At 36.9% G+C, this 20,616-nt stretch overlaps 1 protein-coding gene across 8 annotated transcripts in view; it reads right to left on the bottom strand.

The window, feature by feature from the left end:
- FUT8 (fucosyltransferase 8) overlaps positions 1-20,616 on the bottom strand; it is a 308,716-nt gene that overhangs the window by 231,392 nt on the left and 56,708 nt on the right. For 2 of the 8 annotated variants that reach the window (XM_042989928.1, XM_042989927.1), the window contains exon 3: positions 6,441-6,473. The exons of 5 other annotated variants lie outside the window; for them this stretch is intronic. The gene's annotated coding sequence lies outside the window, so the exon portion shown is untranslated. The remainder of the gene's footprint in view (positions 1-6,440; positions 6,474-20,616) is intronic. One more of the 8 variants, XM_042989929.1, reaches the window with a different exon arrangement.

Here is a 20,616-nt window from a genome sequence, read left to right as displayed (position 1 = left end):
AGCAGGAATTGGCTTCATTTTTTATTTTCTTGATGGGTTTCAAGGTAACTGTGGGCACTATTTCTGTGACTAAATATAATCACCAGGGAAATAGGCAACAGAATAGAAAAGCTTCCACTGGTCATTAAAAAATATAATAAAGACAAACATTTATTAAGCACCTAACTACACTACTATACACTTTTATGTAACTGATTCTATTTATTCTTCATTACAACCCTTGGGATATTCTTACGTTCATTCTACAGATGAGAAATCAGAAACTTAGTTTAAGAAACTTACCCAGTTAGCAAGTGGTAAGTACAGGAATTAAATCCAATTATCCCAGGGCAATTCTTTCCACTTCACCAAAACCACCAGCTACATTGCTTTAACTCCAAGTACTTTCTATAAGAAACAACTGCATTCTTCTGAGCCCCTTGTGTTCTGTTAGGTCTACTTACTGCTTTTTTTTATCTTTAAGCAAGCCTCTATGCTTTAAAATTTTCTTCATGTAATTCATTTATTGTTTTTACTTCTTCCTAAGCACTCACTAATGATCCTCAAGTATCCTATAGCTAACTGTCTCCCATTAGTAATGCTGAACATAACTTCAGAATTAAAACAATTGTACTCAATCACAATTCTTCAGTAGATATTTTCTGGACACTTCTCAGATTTTTCTCTATTTTTTTCATATCACAGTTCAATAATTAGACTCCACTGTTATTAGTGAGTGTATGTTTTAACCAATTAGAAATAATATTGCACATAAAATATTTTTTAAGCCCAGGTACTCTACATGCAAATTAATTGACTTTTTTTATGGGGAGAGGGTCATTTTGGGGGGGAAAAATAACAAAATTGTGCACAATAACAGATACTTGCATTATCTAGGGCTAAAACATAAAAAAATAGTAACTTTCATCTCAACAGACACACACAAAAAAGTATTTTAACAAAATCCAATATCCATTTCTGATTTGAAGTCTCTGCAAACTAGAAATAGAAACAAATTTAATTAATCCAATAAAGGGTATCTATGAAAAATCTATAATTAACATCATACTTGTGTAAGAATAGATGCTTTCCCCCTAAAATAAGAAGACTAGAATATCCATTCTCACCATTTCTATTTACCATTATACCAGAGCATCTAGCCAATGAAGTCAGGCAAAGAAAAAGAAATAAAAGGCACCCAGAGTGGAATTAAAGAAGTAAAACTCTCTTCATTCACAGAAGACATGACTATCTACATAGAATCCAATGGAATCTGCCAAAAAAAAAAAAAAAAACAGAACAAAACAAAACAAAAAAAAAAACTAGAGCCAGAAAATGAATTTAACAAGGCTGCAGGATATAAGCACCAATTGCATTTCCATATGTTTGCAATGAACAACTCAAAAGTGGGATTTTTAACAAAAACAATACCATTTATAAGAACATAAAAAATATAATACACTTAGGGGTAAATCTGACAAAATCTGGGAAAAATCTGTATAATAAAACCGTAAAACACTACTGAAAGAAACTGAAAATCTGAATAAACAGTGATACATTATCCATGGGTCAAAAGACTCACTACTGTTAAGAGGTAAATTTTCCCCAAATTTATCTATAGATTCCAATGCAATTCCCACAGATTTATGCATAGATTCAGTGAATATCCCAGTAGGCTTTTTTTTTTCAGACATTTAGTAACCGCTTCTAAAATTCAGATGGAAATGTAAAAAAACCTAGAACAGTTGCATCACTCTGGATCCAATCAGAAAAGAGAGGTCACAAGGAAATTTGAAAAGGGAAAGTTAAGTATAAAGAATATTAACTATAACAGGGCTCGGTGTAACAACAATTAACTAGTGAGAAGCAAAGAGAATACGAAAGAATACAAGAGCAGCTAACACCTCCTAGGGCTGAGACAAGAGTGCCCTTCTACAGGGCAGAGATCAGACCCTGTCGGAGAAAGCATAGCCTTGTCTCACTGAATGACAGATAAGTCATTCTGGTGCCATGCCAGCAGAACTTGCTGGAAATTTGCCTTGTGAAACTTGGCAGAAATCCATTCATAAGGGGGCTAGGAAAAACCATTTATCTGGCAGCGTCCCATGAAGGCATTCTGCTACAAACCCACACGAGAGGTACAAAGAGAAGCTAGCCTTGGGTCATTGGCTGCTGGGTTACTGCGGCCCTCTGAGCACTAAAGAAGCTTAGTGCTAGTAAAGTCACACATACGGCAAGAACTGTACACTAAGGAAGCCATGTGGGCTGATTCTAGAGAAGTTGAGTATGCTGCTGGAGCTTGCCAAGCAAGCACACAGAAACCAAGAAGCAAAACTTTTTCCTCCTGCAATGTCTCTGCAGCACTCTCTATTGACAAAGCCCAACACTATGCCAGCTGGCAAAAGAAAAATACTAAAAAAGCCAGATCCATTTTCACAGAATAGGCAAAAAGGGAAAATCTGGAGCTAAGATGCAATAAATCAATAACCAGCACAATAGCCAAAATAACACTGAAAAAGAAGAAAAAAGCTAGGTGAGTAGCACAACTTGGTTTCATGACTTCTTATAAAGCCACAGGAATCAAAATAGTAGTAGCATTGAGACAGGCAAGAGATCAGTAATGAATTAGGTAATCAGAAATAAACCCAGACATATACGATCAGCTGATTTTAGGCAAAAGTGTAAAGGATGGCCTGTCAACAAATGGTCCCAGAACAAGTGGATATCACAATGCAAAAAAAAAAAAAAAAAAAAAAAAAACCCTTATTCAATTTTCACTTCACATAAAAAACATTAACTCAAAATGCATCATACCACTAATCATAAAACCTAAAACCATAAAACTTCCAGAAGATATCTTAGGAGAAAGTTTTTATAACCTTGCATTAGGCAACTATATCTTAGATATAGATACAAAAACAAGAACATGATCCAGATAAGAATAAATGGATAGACTTGAACTTTCATCAAAATTAGAAGTTTTTATTCCTCAAAAGAGACTGTTAAAAGAATGAAAAGATAAGCCACCATCCAGGAGAAAACCTCTGCAAAACATAGAATCAAAATATATAGGAAGCATTCAAAACTCAATAATCAGAAAACAACCCAATTAAAATAATGGGTAAAAGATTTGAGCACACATTTTACCAAAGAAAATATACAAGTGGTAAATAAACACAAGAAATGATGCTCAATATCACTAGTCATTAGAGAAATGGAAATTAAAACACAGGTAGGTAACATTTTACACCTACTAGAATGGCTAAAATTAAAAGGAATAACCATACCAAATGTTGATAAGATATAGAGAAACTATCACACACTGCCAGCAAGAACAAAAAATGGCACAGGCACTTCGAAAAACTATTTGGCAACTTCCTAAAAAGTTACACAAATACCTACTAAATGATCCAGTCATTCCACATTTAGATATTTACCTAAGAGAAATTAAAATATATGTCCAGGGGCATCTGGGTGGCTCAGTTGGTTGAGCATCCAACTTCAACCCAGGTCATGATCTCGTGGTTCACAAGTTTGAGCCCTGTGCTGGGCTCTGTGCTGAAGCTCAGAGCCTGTAGCCTGCTTCTGATTCTGTGTCTCCCTCTCTCTCTCTGCCCCTCCCCCACTCGTGCTCGCTCTCTCTCTCTCTCTCTCTCTCAAACATAAATAAAAACATAAAATTTTTAAAAATAAAATATATGTCCATACAAAAACCTATATATTAATGTTCATGGCAGTTTTAGTTCTAAGAGCCAATAACTAGAAAGAACTCAGACTGTCCATCAACAGGTGACTGTGTAAACAAATTTGGGTATTATCCATATCCATCCAAATGGATATCCATATTACCCATATGTGTCAGTTATCAGTTTATTGCCCCTCAGTTCTGAATGAGTATTTCAAGGTATGTTTTGTGATAAACAACAAAATCCCTTTAAGTATTCCTCCTTTAACACGAGCACCATGCTAAGCTTTTTCAGTAGAGGACATTCAAGGGTCAGTGAAGTAGAAAGAGGCTCTCCAACAGTTTACAGAAGGGACTTGGTGGGAAGGAGTATGGAATATGTAGGTGAGGACTTCTAGTGGGGTGCTGTCCCAATCACTCAGAAAAAACACAATCCTCCTGCAACCTTGAAGCCTCAGCCTGATAATAAACTGTCAACAGTTTATTCTGCACGTGGAAACCAGAGCCCCCCAGTATTCAGAAGGGCTCTTGACAGTGCCAGCACCTATAATCCCTCTACAAGACCCCATTCAGACTGAACACAATTGTCTACGGCCCACAGGGACACACACCACTTACACAGAGTTCCTAAATCCCTTGAAATTTCCTGACAGGAACATCTTTGGTTCTAATGAGGCTACTCTTGGTGAGCTCCAGGATAGCTTCAGTATAGGGTCTGGTCATCAGAAAACCAAACCCTGATTATCAACTTGGAACTTCCACCCCCACCCTTTATCCTCCAGTGTCCAGCTGGACACTGACTTAATAACCAATCATGCCTGTGCAATAAAACCCCCTACCAAATACAGGGTTGAGCATCCAAGTTGATAAACACATCCATGTGCCAGTAGCTGTGCACTCAAGGATCCTTCTGGGCTTCATCCTATGTAGCTCTTCATCTTGCTGTTCATCGTTATCTTTAATTATATCTTTTGTAATAAGATGGTAAACATAAGTGTTTCTGAGTTCTGTGAGTCATAATAGCCAATTAAAAAACCTGAGGAGGAAGTCATGGGACCCCTCCCAATTTGTAGTCAAGTCAGACAGAAGTGTGAGCTACCCACTGTTTGCAACTAGCATCCAAAGTGAAGGGTAGTTGTGTGGGACTGAGCCTCTAACCTCTGGGGCCTGTGCTAACTACTCACTGGTATCCTCAGAGAATTAAAGAGTTGCTTGGTGTGGAAAACCCACACATCTAGTGTCAGAAGTGTTGTAATTACAGGAAATGAGTTTTCTTTTACAGGGTCAGATACTATGAGGCACTACTGACACAAAGATAAAAAGTCCCCAAAATTAAGAATTTCTGCCATATCATATTTACACATAGGCAAGAAATCAAAAGAAATAGTTGTGTTAGATGGCATCATTAATGGCATTATTTCAAACTGATTCCAATAACAACCAGAAACAAATATAATCAATGGTTTTTAAATAACAGTAGCAAAATATTTGGTTTTTTTATATAAGAAAATTTTAAAGCCAATTCCTCCACTCTCAAACTGAAAAGGAACATTCCAAAAAGATACCATTTATGAGACAATGGATGGAAATATGTACAAGAATCTTGTAGATCTGTGATAGATTTAACATTTTTGCACCTATCTGTACCAGGCACAATAACCAAAATCACCCCACTCTTCTGAACACCAATTCCTCTTCTTAGTCTTGCCTTCTATCCCTATCATTCAGCTTACTGCTGATCAAACTAAGAAGCTTAGGTGTGTGCAAGAACAGATAGCAAAAACAGGCAGGGGCACCTGGGTGGCTCAGTTGGTTAAGCATCTAATTCTTGATTTCGGTTCAGGTTGTGATCAGGATTCCTGGGGTCAAGCCCCCTTTGTCAGGGTCTGCACTGACAGCCTGGGATTCTCTCTCTCTCTTTCTCTCTCTCTCTCTTTCTGCCTCTCCCCCTCTCGCACTCTCCTCGCCATCCCCCCCCCCCACTCTCTCTCAAAATACATTAAAAAAATTATGAAAAATGCTGACTTGCACTCACAATCAATTACAAACTAAAACAAGAGATTTTTTAATCAACTGAGAAATATTAAAAGTTGAATAATACCCAGTGTAGAGAAAAAATTGGTGCAACTTTTCTGAAGGGAATTTGTTACTATAAATCAAAAATCTAAACAATAATTCAAATCTTTTGAGCCAACAATTCTATCCCAAGGAGTTAATGCTAAGGAATAATTGCACAAAATCCTTTGTATGCATTAATACATATGTTATATAATATATATGCCTTGGATATCTGTATTTTTAAAAAACACTCCTGAGGGAATTCTTACAATCATCCAGTTTGGGAACTATGCATCAAATCTATGTATTAAAAGAACTAACATCTAATCAGCAACTTTTATAAGCCCAGTACTATACTGACAAATACATTATTATCATGTTTAATGAAAACACATTAGGAGCTAGAAGAGCTGTTTTAAAAGCTCCACATTCCTAAAATACTGATAGTAAAAGCCTTAAAATGAATTTTCACACAGTTCTATTCATTACCTCACTTAACAAGATTAATGTTCTGTGTTACCTGTAAGGACAATTTCTAGTTACTATCTCAAAATTTCCCATTAAATTATATTACAAAATGGAAGCTAGTCTCAAAATTAGATAAAAATGACATTTTAAAACAGAATAACAAAAATTAGTGGAGTATCCATGATATAACATAATAATCAACATATAGTTCATAGTACAAATGTCTTACAAAAAATACTGAGAATCTTACCTGAAAAATCATAATTACCTGGATCATTAAAATCTGTAAGAAAAAATGTCTATATCAGGTATATCTGCAAGAAGGAAATGTTCTATATCTACACTGTCCAATATAACAATCACTAGTCATATGTGGCTGGAGAGCACTAAAATATGGCTAGTAAGACTGATGAGGAGGCCCACTAAAACATATTTAAGTATACTCATCAATTTTAACATGTATTGAAATGAGGAGTACATCTTCAGGGGGAAAAAAACTGTAAATGACATACAAGCCTAGAAAAAATCTAGACTAGTTCTTTTTGTGTTTATATTAGTAAAAGGACAATTTAATCTACCGCTCACATTCCATGAAGATACAACCAAAGGCAACTTTGAGTTTCTTCACATCCAGAGAGGACTTAAGTAATTTTTCATTGCTACCAACACAAAAAAGGTTTGAAATCACTAACTGCAAGAGAAAAGCATTGATGACTCATTCATAATCCCTTAAATCAATCATTATAACTTTACATAACAAAGTAATAAGATTTATTTAGCAGGACAATTAAACCCTATGGAACTTTATTTAAGGTAACTTCACTAATAATATGTTCCTGATAAACTTCAATCACATCATCTTCTTCCATTCCCAATTCTTTTGCAGTGTGATTATCAGTAATTCTCTGACCTTCAAAAAGAAACCTGAGTGAATTCATTGGAACTCCTTGTCTTTAACAGTACGATTCTTTGAGTTTCATGAGATGAGTTGTCATTTTCACTTTGAAGCAAATCTCAATGCTATCCTATCCAATATTGAGTTTAATGTATTTTCCTTCTTTCTTATCCCCCAAGTCCTCAGTTGAAGGTTTTGCCTCCTAGTCAGATATGTTGATGGTGGCTTCACCCAGGGTCTCCACACAGCAGCAGCCTCAGGTAGGCAGAACCTCAACTCCAGGATTGACAAATCCATCTCTCTTCACCACAGCACGATACTTCGGCTGGAGGGACTTCCGCAGGCGTCACACCTCACTCTACTTTGACTTTTTAACTTTTGGAGATTTCATGGCATGCAATTTTTCTAAAATTTTAATAATTTTTATTACAAACATATTATCACTCTACCAATCAAAATTTCTCTTGAATTTTTAATTTAATTATCACAATTTCTATTTTCCTTTAACAGGTTACAATGATGAAAACTAGCAAGGCTTAAAACTAATGAGTTCTTAATTCTCATTTTTTAAACGTTGAAATGTATTCCTTCACTATGCAAATATGCTTTCCCAGCATAGTCTTTATGAAAATGAATAACTTAATGGGGCGCCTGGGTGGCTCAGTCGGTTGAGTGTCCAACTTCGGCTCAGGTCATGATCTCACGGTTCATGGGTTCGAGCACCACGTCGGGCTCTGTGCTGACAGCTCAGAGCCTGGGGCCTGCTTCAGATTCTTGTCTTCCTCTCTTTCTCTGCCCCTCCCATGCTCACACTATGTCAATCTCTCTCTCAAAAAATAAACATTAAAAAAAATTAAAAAAAAAAAAAAAAAATGAATAACTTGAAGTTATTTATATCTCACTCAAATCTGATCCTTGCCACTCCTCCTCTCAAAAACAAATAATAAATAAATAAATAAATAAATAAATAAATAAATAAATAAATAATAAATAGAAAAATCCTCCATCAAATATTCATTGATCACCTACTAAGTATCAGGTGCTATTTTAGGTGCTCAGGATATATCTTGAAGGGTTGGCTGGAAGGGTTGGCTTAGCACCCTTAACTCTGGCTCCATTCCAATTTAGCAGAATCCTGCTCTGGTATATTTATCCGCTCCTTTGCAGGCCATAGGACTGGCCCAACTATCAGCAGTAGCTGCTCTGTGAACACGAAAAGGAGGCAGTTTTCCTGGGTTTAGCCAGGCACTCAAGCTTTTCACAAAGCCCATTCACAACTCAGGCCATGTACAGTTAAGCATCTAATAAATATTTTGATTAAAAAAACAAAACAAAACAAAACAAAAAAAAACTCATGGAACTTTCATCCTGGTAAGAAAATACTCAATAAACAAATACAAACACATGTACACACACACATAAAGTGTCATACACAATATATGATAAAAACTAGGCATTTATTTTACACTGAGTGATCAGGAAGAGTTTATATGAAGCTGTCAACGAATACAATCTCTTTGATAAAGTGTCATGTAGAATATTATCACTCTACAAATTCCAGTTTTTAACTTAACAGTAAGTATAAAAAGTACCACTCTACTAATTGACTGACTAGATGTTTTGTAAAGCGTCCTCTAGAATCTAGAATTAAATAAAATGAAAATTCTACTTCCGGGGCACCTGGCTGGCTCGGTCCTGAGCACAGGACTCTTGATTTAGGGGTTGTAAGTTCAATCCCCAGGTTGGGTGTGGAGCCTAGTTAATTAATAAAATTAAATTAAATTAATAACAATTCTACTTTCATTTACAATTATTCAAACTGTCAAGTAACTTATTAATGTGCAAAAGAATCCAATATGTTTTTAAGAGATCCCCTTCCCCTTTAAAACTCCCAAAATACAAAATACACGTAATAAACCATCATAAAAGTACAATTATCCTAGGATTTTGCTTGTTTGTTTGTTTGTTGAGAGAGAGCACAAACCCGGGGAGGAGGCAGAGGGAGAGAGACAGAATCTCAAGCGGGCTCACAGGGTTTGATCTCAAGACCCTAGAATCATGACCTGAGACAAAATCAAGATCAGACACTCAATCGAGCCACCTAGGTGCCCATTTCCTAGAATTTTTAAGAATATTTCCATATTACAAGTCACTACTAACTGGTAGCACAGTAAGTAATATTTTTTAAATGAGATTTATCTTCTCTTCTGAAGTTGCCTATATCAAATTTCCTCAAGCCAGTAACTCAGACCCTAAACCATAGTAACACTGTTGCTCTAAAAACTGAAGTATCTAAGATACATAACTATATACAGTGGAAGACAGAATGTCTCTTTTCAGAATAGTAACCATACGTACAAAGATTTCTGTGACTGTGAATGCACTTCCAACCTCTACTGACCAAAAAGAAAGACAAGGAACAATCAGAGCTCTCAAGCATTTGAGTATCACAGAGTACCCTTAGAGTGCTCTCAACATTTTACAAACCTGGTCTTCTAACTAAATGTCTAAGTGAACTACCCAAGCCTAGCTAGTATCCAAGTCAGGAATCAGACCATACCTGCCTTACTCTATAGCTTATGCTCCCTACAGCAATTCTAAACCACACAAACACCCTGACTAACCTGAATGTCCAGGGAAATATCAAGAGTAACAACAACAACAAAAAAAGCACATACTTAAGTAGAAAAAAGCTTCATATTTAGGAATAATTTTTATTTGGAATAAATCTAATCATAAAAGTCAATCCTATTACCACGCATATAATAATACTTACCAAGAAACATTATGAAAGAGATAACATAGGATAACCCTTCTAACTAGAACTTAGAATTATCAGAATACTTTTTGAAAATGGGGATAATTTTATTAAGTTTTCGTGAAGTAGTCACTGTTTTTCAATCAATACCCTTGAAAATCCTTCCTAAAAGTTGATCTTATCTCCCATCTTAAAACTGTAAAGAACTCAAAAGAATAAAACAAAACTATAAAGAACTTAAAGTAGGTGCACCTGGCTGACTGAGTTGGTACAGCATGTGACTCTTGATTTGGGGGTAGTGAGCTCAAGCCCGATGCTGGGCACAGAGATTACTTAAAATAAAAAATAAATTAGGGAGGCCTGGGTGGCTCAGTTGGTTAAGCATCCAACTTCAGTTCAGGTCATGATCTCATGGTTCATGAGTTCCAGCCCCACATGGGGCTCTCCACTCTCAACACGGAGCCCACTTCAGATCTTCTGTCTCCCTTTCTTTCTGGCCCTTCCCTGCTTGCTCACTTGCTCTCTCTCTCTCTCTCTCTCTCTCTCTCAAAAATAAATAAAAACAACAGGGCGCCTGGGTGGCTCAGTTGGTTAAGCATCCAACTTCAGCTCAGGTCACGATCTCCCAGCTCATGAGTTCAAGCCCCACATCAGGCTCTGTGCTGACAGCTCAGAGCCTGAAACCTGCTTCAGATTCTGTGTCTCCCTCTCTCTCTGCCCCTCCCTCCCCTCAAAAGTAAACATTCAAAAAATTTTTTAATAAAAACACTTAAAAAACTTAATTAAAAATTTAAAAAAAAAAGAACTTAAAGTGGTTCCTAGTAAAAACAAGTATTACCCAGAAAGAGGAGAAGGAGGAGGAGGAGGAGGACAAGGAGTAATACCATTAGAACATTGTACTAACAGAAGTACTAATAGTAATGACAGAAGTAGTTTACAACAGCAGTAGTGATAGTACAGTCATATTTATAGTAATATTACTAGTAAATGTAATATACCAAGAAAAATATATTTTTGGTTTGAACCACACAAAACCTGAGGGTCCTTATTAAAAGTAGTAATTCTCGGGATGCCTCGGTGGCTCAGTCAGTTAAGCATCTTACTCTTGGTTTCAGCTCAGGTCATGATCTCATGGTTCATGAGTCTGAGCCCCACATCTGGCTCTGCCCTCACAGTGCAGAGCCTACTTCTCTCTCTTTCCCTCTTTCTCTGCCCCTCCCCTGCTCATGTGCTCTTTCTCTCAAGATAAGTAAGTTTTAGAAAGAAGAAAGAAAGAAAGAAAGAAAGAAAGAAAGAAAGAAAGAAAGAAAGAAAGAAAGAAAAGAAAGAAAAAAGAAAAGAAAGAAGTAAATCTCTTTGTATACATATGTAACTAAATGCTATGGGAAAAGAAAAGAAAGAAAAAGAAAAAGAACAAAAAGTAATTCCATTGTATAGATATGTAACTAAATGCTATGGGAGATTGTAACTTAACCAGTAAAGTCTAGAGTTAAACTTCAGAGACCAGGTACTTGAAATTTAGCTTTAAAAGTATCTCTGTGGAGTGCCTGGGTGGCTCAGTTGGTTAAGCATCCGACTCAGTGTCTCATCCTTGATTTCAGCTGAGGTCATGATCTCACAGTTCTTGAGACAGAGCCCCACACTGGGCTCCATGCTGATTGTGGAGCCTGCTTGGGATTCTCTCTCTTCCCCTCTCTGCCTCTCCCCTGCTCACGCTGTCTCTCTCACTCTCTCTTTCAAAATAAATAAACATTTTAAAAAATGTTTAATTTAAAATTAAAAAACAATAAAAGTACCTCTGCTATCAACTCAATTGTCATCTCCATCAGATGCATCATTCTCAAACTCCCTAATTCTCCACTCAGAGGATATCATCACTCCCTCCCCATTCTTTCAAAAGCACACTTTTAAGAGCACAATTCCCTATTTGTCACAATTTTAGAGATTTCTGTCTTTCCTCTGGCCTTTTGCTTCTTTAAGACTTTAATTCATGTTGTATGTTGTGGGTGCCTTGGCATTCAACACAGTACCTGAATCTTAACGTTCAGTTAATGGTTATTCCACTTAAAAAACATTCAATCATCTAATGTGTAATTCACAATGAAAATTTACTAAGGGCAGCTTAGAAGCTGCTAAAGTTTGTATATGAAGAATTGATGTATAAAGATATTCAAGAGAGCTCAGTCCCAAATAATATATTCTGGACACAAGTTCTTTCTGATTTGAGTAAGGTTTTAAGATATCAGCATTATCAGACCGAAACTTCCACTATTAGATCTACTTTTATTTATTTTTTCTTAAAGTTTATTTATGTGTTTTGAGAGAAACAGAGAGAATGCATGAGCAGGGGGCGGGGGGGGGGGGGGGGGTAGAGAATCCCAAGCAAGCTCTGCAAGCCTGATGAGGGGCTCAAACTCAGTAACTGTGAAATCATGACCTGAGCCAAAATCAAGAGTGGGATATTTAACCGACCAAGCTACCCAGGAGCCTCATATTAGATCTACTTTTGAAGCCACCCATTTACTAACAAGTTCAAGTATTCCCTCCTCTGTAAACCCTCTAATTACCGTCTAGGCACAATTTATTATTCCTCCCCATGTGCTACTACTGAGTTTTACAAATACGTCAATTGTATTTACCACAGTAAGTAGACCAGGACTAAACTTCATACAACTCAACACATTTCACACGTTACAGACTGATTCCCTCAAACTACCTTCAGAACACCAAATTCAGTCTCTTAGATATCATTTTATCAATGATTTTGAGTTACTTCATGAAGTTCTGGTAGCTCACAATGCTAAGGAATTAGAAGAAGTTTGAAGCCAGGCCTCACTGAAGTAGAGATAAACAAAAATATTATCCTGGCCTATGATGAAAAAATAAATTAACTCACCCTACCTTATTTCCCTGTCCTACCACAGACAAAGCCTTGGCCACATACACATAAAAGTTGGAATGGTAAGGGTGAAGGGGTGACTAAAGCTTTCATTATAAAATCCTGCAGGGCCAGTGTCCTATTGTCTGGCCTAACTCTTCCCAAGACCTACTCCCAACAGTTCTTGATTTCTCCCTTGGGACAGTGTAGAGCTATAGAAATTGCTGAGTTGCAAACAGACATCCTAGGTGATCAAACATGTGAGTGGGAAGCATCCTTTAAGCACCCAGGTCATACTGTCACAGCAGGGCAAGAAAGATCCTTTTCCCCCCAGCTTCATATACCTACCATTCCAGTAACAGGGCTCAAATTCCAGAGGCTGCACCCCTCTCTACAAGGAGCCAAAGTTGGGCCCAAGATCCATTTGTTCAGCCCAAGGACAGGTATCCCACTCAGATACTTTTGATGTTGTGTACTAACTAGGATTCCTGGTCCCAAGAGACAACATGACCAGAAACTAGAATTCGATGTTTTATAATGACAGATTTGGCTCTGTGGAGTAACTCCCCATAAAATACCCAAACACCTCCTACCTCTCTGCCATGTGAATATTTATTTTCAAACACATTTTGGGGAACATATTATTATATAGGAAATTAGGGGGCTTCTTACATTGCAACTATTAACTTACATTTCCCGCTCACCTACTAAATTATCAGCTTCCGAACTGCAGGGTCTTAATCATTTTGTGTTCCAAACTCATAGTAATTGTGCATTACATTTGTTGGAGAAAGGGCGGGAAAGCAAGAATAGAAAAAAGAAGGCAGTAAGGATAGAAAGAAGTATGATAAGCACCTTTGTATACATCACTTTAAATCTCACACCAATTCAGATATTCCTAAGTGATATATATATTTTTTAAATCCTATCTTCCCTAAAAAAAAAAAAAAAAAATCACAAAGAATGAGAACAAATTTCAATTACAGAATTTTACTGCCTTTAAATGAATGAACCCAGCGCACCTGGGTGGCTCAGTCAGTTGGGCATCTGACTTCAGCTCAGGTCACGATCTCACCACTTGTCAGTTCGAGCCCCGCGTCAGGCTCTGTGCTGACAACTCAGAGCCTGGAGCCTGCTTCAGATTCTGTATCCCACTCTCTCTCTGCCCCTCCCTTGCTCATGCTCTCTCTCTCAACAATAAATAAAACATTAAAAAAAATTTTTTTAATGAATGATCCCAACAATTCTGCATGATCTTTTCCTTCCCTTGGGTCACCTACATCTCAGTAGAAAAATGATATTTTGGGGGAACCTGGGTGGCTCAGTCAGTTGAGCGTCCGACTTCGGCTCAGGTCATGATCTCGCGGTCCGTGAGTTCGAGCCCCGCGTCGGGCTCTGTGCTGGCAGCTCGGAGCCTGGAGCCTGTTTCAGATTCTGTGTTTCCCTCTCTCTCTGACTCTCCCCCGTTCATGCTCTGTCTCTCCCTCTCTCAAAAATAAATAAATGTTAAAAAAAAAATTTTTTTTAATAAAATTTAAAAAAAAAGAAAAATGATATTTTTAATCATAGTAAAATACCTTGAAGATGACAAGAGTAAAAAAAGTAAATACTTTATAAAATGCCTAATCTAGAAAGCAAGAAGGGAATACAGAGTATAGAAGGTCTTAAAACAATCCTTTGACAGCTTTTATGGGTGAAGAAGTGGTTTCAGAATCATCAGACTCACTAAATGTTTCTAAGAAGTTTCTATTACTACTGACTTTCCATTCAAAAGGCTAGACCCAATTTAGCCCTAAACACAAATGATAGGGCAGAGGAAAAGTCAGAAGAATGCAGAAAAATCTAATAAGGAATCCTGACAGACATCAAATTACACCCACAAATATATAATCAGTAAGGAAAATTCAATTTGTAAGTACAACATAAAATATTAAATTATTTGACTAAATATAATTTATAACCTAAGTATGAGAGTCTAGAATACCAAGTTTGACACATCCAGGAGATCATTTTTATCACCTAGTTATAAATTTCAATTTTTAGAAGAGAACAATGTGAATCATTGTGGCAATATAAGTCCTAAAGCATTGTTTTCTAATCACATAAGAAAAAAAAATTACACTTTCCAAGATCCAATAAAAGTTAATTAGCCCCAGGGAAAAAAACATAAAATAGTCTTTAAAAGAAAAAGGAAGAGAAAGACAGAGAGACTGAGACTTCTGAAAATCCAGGCAAGGAAAAGGCACATGCAAAAGCTAAGTCAAAAGCAATGGAAAAGCTAAATAAATGTACACACAGCTCAGTCTGACCAATCCAACTACATCATTCAATTAAAAAAAAAAAAACAAAAAAAACTATAATTAAAAACACAATGATGCAGAATGTGAAAACACTAGTAACTATAAAAAGCACAAATTTAAAAAGAAATTATGGGTGCGCCTGGATGGCTCAGTTAGTAAGTGTCTGACTTTGGCTCAGATCATGATCTCACGGTCTGTGGGTTCAAGCCCCACATCGGGCTCTGTGCTGACAGCTCAGAGCCTGGAGCCTGCTTCAGATTCTGTGTCTCCCTCTCTCTCTGCTTCTACCCCACTCATACTGTGTCTCTCTCTCAAAAATAAATAAACATTAAAAAAAATTTAAAAAGAAATTATGATCACAACTATGTAAAAAAAAATCTATATATGAAAAAGAACAAAAAGGTACATACATTCACACAGTAACTATAGTCATATTAAACTGTGGGATTAAGGGGGCGCCTGGGTGGCTCAGTCGGTTAAGCATCCGACTTCAGCTCAGGTCATGATCTCACAGTCCGTGGGTTCAAGCCCCGCGTCGGGCTCTGTGCTGACAGCTCAGAGCCTGGAACCTGTTTCGGATTCTGTGTCTCCCTCTTTCTCTGACCCTCCCCTGTTCATGCTCTCTCTCTGTCTCAAAAATAAATAAATGTTAAAAAAAAAAAAATTAAACTGTGGGATTAAGGAAGATTATCTTATTTTAAGAAGAACCATTGCTTGAATTATATAAATATAGTGATTTTTAAAAACTTTTTTTAAATATTAATTTTTGAGAGAGAGACAGACAGATAGAACATGAGCAGGGTAGGGGCAGAAAGAGAGAAACACAGAATCTGAAGCAGGCTCCAGACTCCAAGCTGACAGCACAGAGCCCGACGCTCGGCTCAAACACACCAACCATGAGATCACGACCTGAGCCAAAGTCGGGCCCTTAACCGACTGAGCCTCCCAGGTGCCCCATATACTGACTTTTTTAATGTAAAGATTTTTCAAAAGAAAATAAACTACATTTTACATATAACTTACCACACTTTCTCTTTTCATACTTCTACCAAGATATCATACTTCTACAAAGCACTAAATTCACGATATCTAAGCACTAAATTCATGATGTGCATTAAACTGTTTTACCACATCACAGAAAATGTAAGGATTAACATTATTACCCTATTCTCTGCTCATAAAAATAATTAGTGGGCAGTGTAATAATTAAATTAAGACACCCAATCTAAGTGAGTCATCCAATTAATTAATTCCATATATCCAAAGTATCAGCACAAGGTTTTAATAACCATCCCAGAATCATCAGTATAATTATCCCAAGTGCAAATTAGTGAAACTTGACATGACCCTATGCCCCAAAAGGCTGTAAAAATGAAGTGTTTTTTGTATGGTTTAAGATAAAAATGAAACTCTAACTACCAACATAGGAAACAAAGTTTGTCACTGTCCCCAAACTATACTTGCAAACAGAAGAACAATAAATAGGCTAAGAAGTCATTTCCCCAATAACAAGTATCAGTCCTAAGACCAATTTCCCTCTGAAAAAGTCCTTTACTCATTCTTGTAAGTTAGAATACATCATTTCAAACGGTGCAAACTTAATGCCAGAAGGAAATCAAATTCCAAAATACTGTCAACTCAGACAGAGGATATTATACCAAGTCTTTACCATTACAAAGTTGTCAGAAAGAGTCAAAAATAATCTTCAATCAGATCTGACATAAAAAGCTTATAGTTCATCACTTCTGTTCTCACTACAAAAACAAACAAGAAACAAAAACCTGAGAAAAATGAAAATGACGACTCAGCTCCATCAGAGATTTGAGCTCAGAGGGAAAACTGCTACCCTGAAAACTGGAGAGACAGACAGGCAGATACAGAAAATCACAGTGTGGGAGATGCAGAAGCCCAGGAACATAAGCCTTCAGCTGAGCCAGTATCAACAGGAATACTTTAAACAGTAATTGACAATTTGCTGGAGGCTCTGTGTCAACTAGCTTAGGGTGAAAAACTGAGAGGGAACACAGTCTTTGAGAAGTCCCCACATTTTCTTGACTTTTTACCTCCAGGAACCCTATCAGGTTCTCACTGGGAAGATCTGAGAAAAATGTCGTTTCCTCAAGGGGGAGGGGAAAAGTAACCATCCTGAAATATGCCCAGAGCTCTCTGTTCTTAAAAAGGTCTGCCTCAAAAGAAAACTAATTTTAATAAAGCCTAACAAACTGGAATTTTATAGAGCCTAACCAACCAGGGTTTTACAGTATCTAACAAACCTAGGGGAAAGGAAATATCCAACTCCAGCCCCCTCTACCCTTCAACATGAGGTAAGAGATAACCAAATCGAGTTCACTAAATCACTGAGACCTAATCTGATCCCTTACCACCACATCAATGTAACTCCTGTACAACAACAGAGCATCACAAATAAAAGAACTGCAAGCCTCAGACCCTATTAAAGGATTCTCTACAAAACCCAAAAACAGCAGAACAGCCAAAAACAAAACACTACAAATTTTAGTCTCTGAAACCGCTGCTACAGCATATAGTAAACACAGCCTAACTCCTTGTCAGATAAACATAAAACCTCAAACTAAAGGCCTATTTACTTCAGTTTGTTTTACCTAATATAACACGTCTGGCTATCAACAAAAATGTACAAAGCATTGTAAAGGCAAAAACTGTACTCTGAAGACACAAAGCAAGCCTCAAAACCAGATTCAGGTAGGACAGAGATTTTAGAATTATCACTGGGTTTAAAAATAGCTATGGTAAATATGCTAAGGGTAGTAATGGGAAAAGTAAACATGCAAGAACAGATGGGTAGTGTAAGCAGAGAAATGGAAACTCTAAGAAAAAAGAAATGCCACAAATCAACAACACTGTAAGGGAAAAAGTATGTCTTTGATGATAAACAATAAACTAGATCCATAAGGATCAGAATCCACCACACAGGATAAATACTATAATACTTACATCTAGGCATATCATAACAAAACTCAAAAAACTAGCTGAGAAAATCTGAAAAGAATCAGAGAAAAAAAAAGCAAAAAACCTTACCTAGCCAGGAGAAAAATAAGAATTCCATCAAACCTTCTCTTCAGAAACCATGCAAGCAAGGTGAGTGAAGTGAAACATTTTAAGTGTTAAAAGAAAAACCACCAATCTAGAATTCTGTACCTGGGAAAATTATCCTTCAAATGTGAAAAGGAAATAAAAGCTTTCTCTGACAAAAACTGAGGGAACTGAAGGTCTACTGGCCTTCCTTGCAAGAAATGTTTTAAAAAGTCCTTCAGAAGGAAGGAAGACTACAAAGCATTATAAGTACAAATTACAAAGGGTCAGAAAATTTGGATAACATTTAAAAAAGGAAGAAATTAGAGAAACAATTTTTAAAAAGGTAGGGGCATCTGGGCGGCTCAGTCAGTTAAGCATCTAATTTCAGCTCAGGTTATTACCTCATGGTTTGTGAGTTCGAGCACCTCACTGGGCTCTGCACTGGTGGTGCAAAGCCTGCTCGGGATTCTCTCTCTCTCTCTCTGCCCCTTTCCCACTTGTGCTCTCTCTCTCAAAATAAATAAATAAATTTTTCAAAAAAGGTAAAATTAAATCTTACATTTCTTATTCTTAATTGATCTAACAAAATAACAATTTGTTAAAAATAATAATAATAGCACAATATATATCCAGTGATCACAGCCTATAGATAAATGAAATGAATGGCAACAATGTTATAAAGGACAAGAAAAAGGAATTAAGAATACTCTGTGATAAGGTACCTGCACTACCCATGAAGTGATATACTATTATTTGAAACTGAACCAAGGGGTGCCTGGGTTAAGCATCTGACTTCAGCTGAGGTCATGATCTCATGATTCATGAGTTCCAGCCCCACACCGGGCTCTCTGCTGTCAGCACAGAGCCCGCCTCGGATCCTCTGTGTGTGTGTGTGTCTCTCTCTCTCTCCCTGCCCCTCCCCTGCTCGTACACTCTCTCTCTCTCACTCTGTCTCAAAAATAAATAAACATTAAAAAAAATTAAAGGGATGCCTTGGTGGCTCAGTCAGTTAAGCGTCCAACTTCAGCTCAGGTCATGATCTCATGGTGCGTGAGTTTGAGCCCCACATCAGGCTCTGTGCTGACAGCTCGGAGCTTGGAGCTTGCTTCGGATTCTGTGTCTCCCCCTCTCTCTGCCCCTCCCCCACTCACACTGTGTCTCTCAAAAATAAACAAACAAATAAATACATACATACATACATACATAAAAGTGAACCTAGATTAGTTGTAAATGTAAAATTACAAACTCTGGGGTAACCACTAAAAAATATGTAAAGTAAGTATAATGATATACTAAGATATGATTTAAAAAAATGAAATTATATAAAATGTTCAACTGAAACAAGAGAAAGCAAAAACAGAGTGGAAGACAAAAAGAAACACCAGAGACAAGGAATAGAAAGCAGTTAAAAATATGGTAGATATAAATCCAAGTATACAAATAATTACCTTAAACAACAATGGTCTAAATACATCAATTAAAAGACAGATACTATTGGGGTTCCTGGGTGGCTCAGCTGGTTAGGTGGCCAACTTTGGCTCAGATCATGATCTCACAGTTCATGGGTTTGAGCCCCACGTCCAGCTTTACTGACACCTTGGAGCCTGGAGCCTGCTTCAGATTCTGTGTCTCTCTCTCTCTCTGCCCCTCCCCCACTCGCACTCGTGTGTGTGTGTGTGTGTGTGTGTGTGTGTGTGTGTGTGTGTGTGTCTCTCTCTCTCTCTCTCTCAAAAATAAATAAATATAAAAAAAAGACAAAGACTGTCAGTCAATGATGAAGGATGGGCATTACACAATGCCAAAGGGTCAATTCTCAAGAAGATCTAACTTCCCTTATATGTATACACCTAACAACAAAGCATCAGAATATATGCCGTAAAAATTAACAGAACTGCAAAGAGAAATACACGAATTCACCATATATTTGGAGACTTCAACACCCCTCTATCAGTAACTGACAGAACCAAAACACATAAAATTAGTAAGAATACTGTTAAACTGAATAGCACCATCATTCAGCCAGATCTAATTGCCATCCATATACTAGTTTATCCAACAACAACAGTATACACATTCTTCTCAAGCTCAAAGAGAACATTTACCAAGACAGACTACATTCTGGGCCACAAAACACACCTTAGTCATACAAAGTAGGCTCTCAGACCACAGTGGAATTAAACTAATAATTAATAACACAAAGATAGCTAGAAAATATGCAAATATTTGGAAATAAACAACATACATAAGTAACATGTGAGTCAAAGAAAACATCTCAAGAAATTAATATTTAAATCTAAGTAAAAATGTAAATAAAACATAAGAATTTGTGGGATGCAACATGCACCACTGTATTTTCTCTCTCAGAGAAAAATGTATATACCATTGGAGGCATATATTAAAAGAAGGAGCTAAAATCAATCACCCAAGCTTCTGCCATGGGAAACTAGAAAAAGAAAGGCAAATGAAATCCAAACTAAGCAGAAGAAAACAAATAATAAAAATCAGAGAAGAAATCAGTGAAATTGAAAATATGTAAACAAT

Source organism: Panthera tigris, chromosome B3 (assembly GCF_018350195.1).
Source record: "Panthera tigris isolate Pti1 chromosome B3, P.tigris_Pti1_mat1.1, whole genome shotgun sequence".
Lineage (NCBI taxonomy): Eukaryota > Metazoa > Chordata > Mammalia > Carnivora > Felidae > Panthera > Panthera tigris.
The sequence above is the reverse complement of the archived record's forward strand: the minus strand, read 5'-3'. Positions and strand labels throughout refer to the sequence as shown.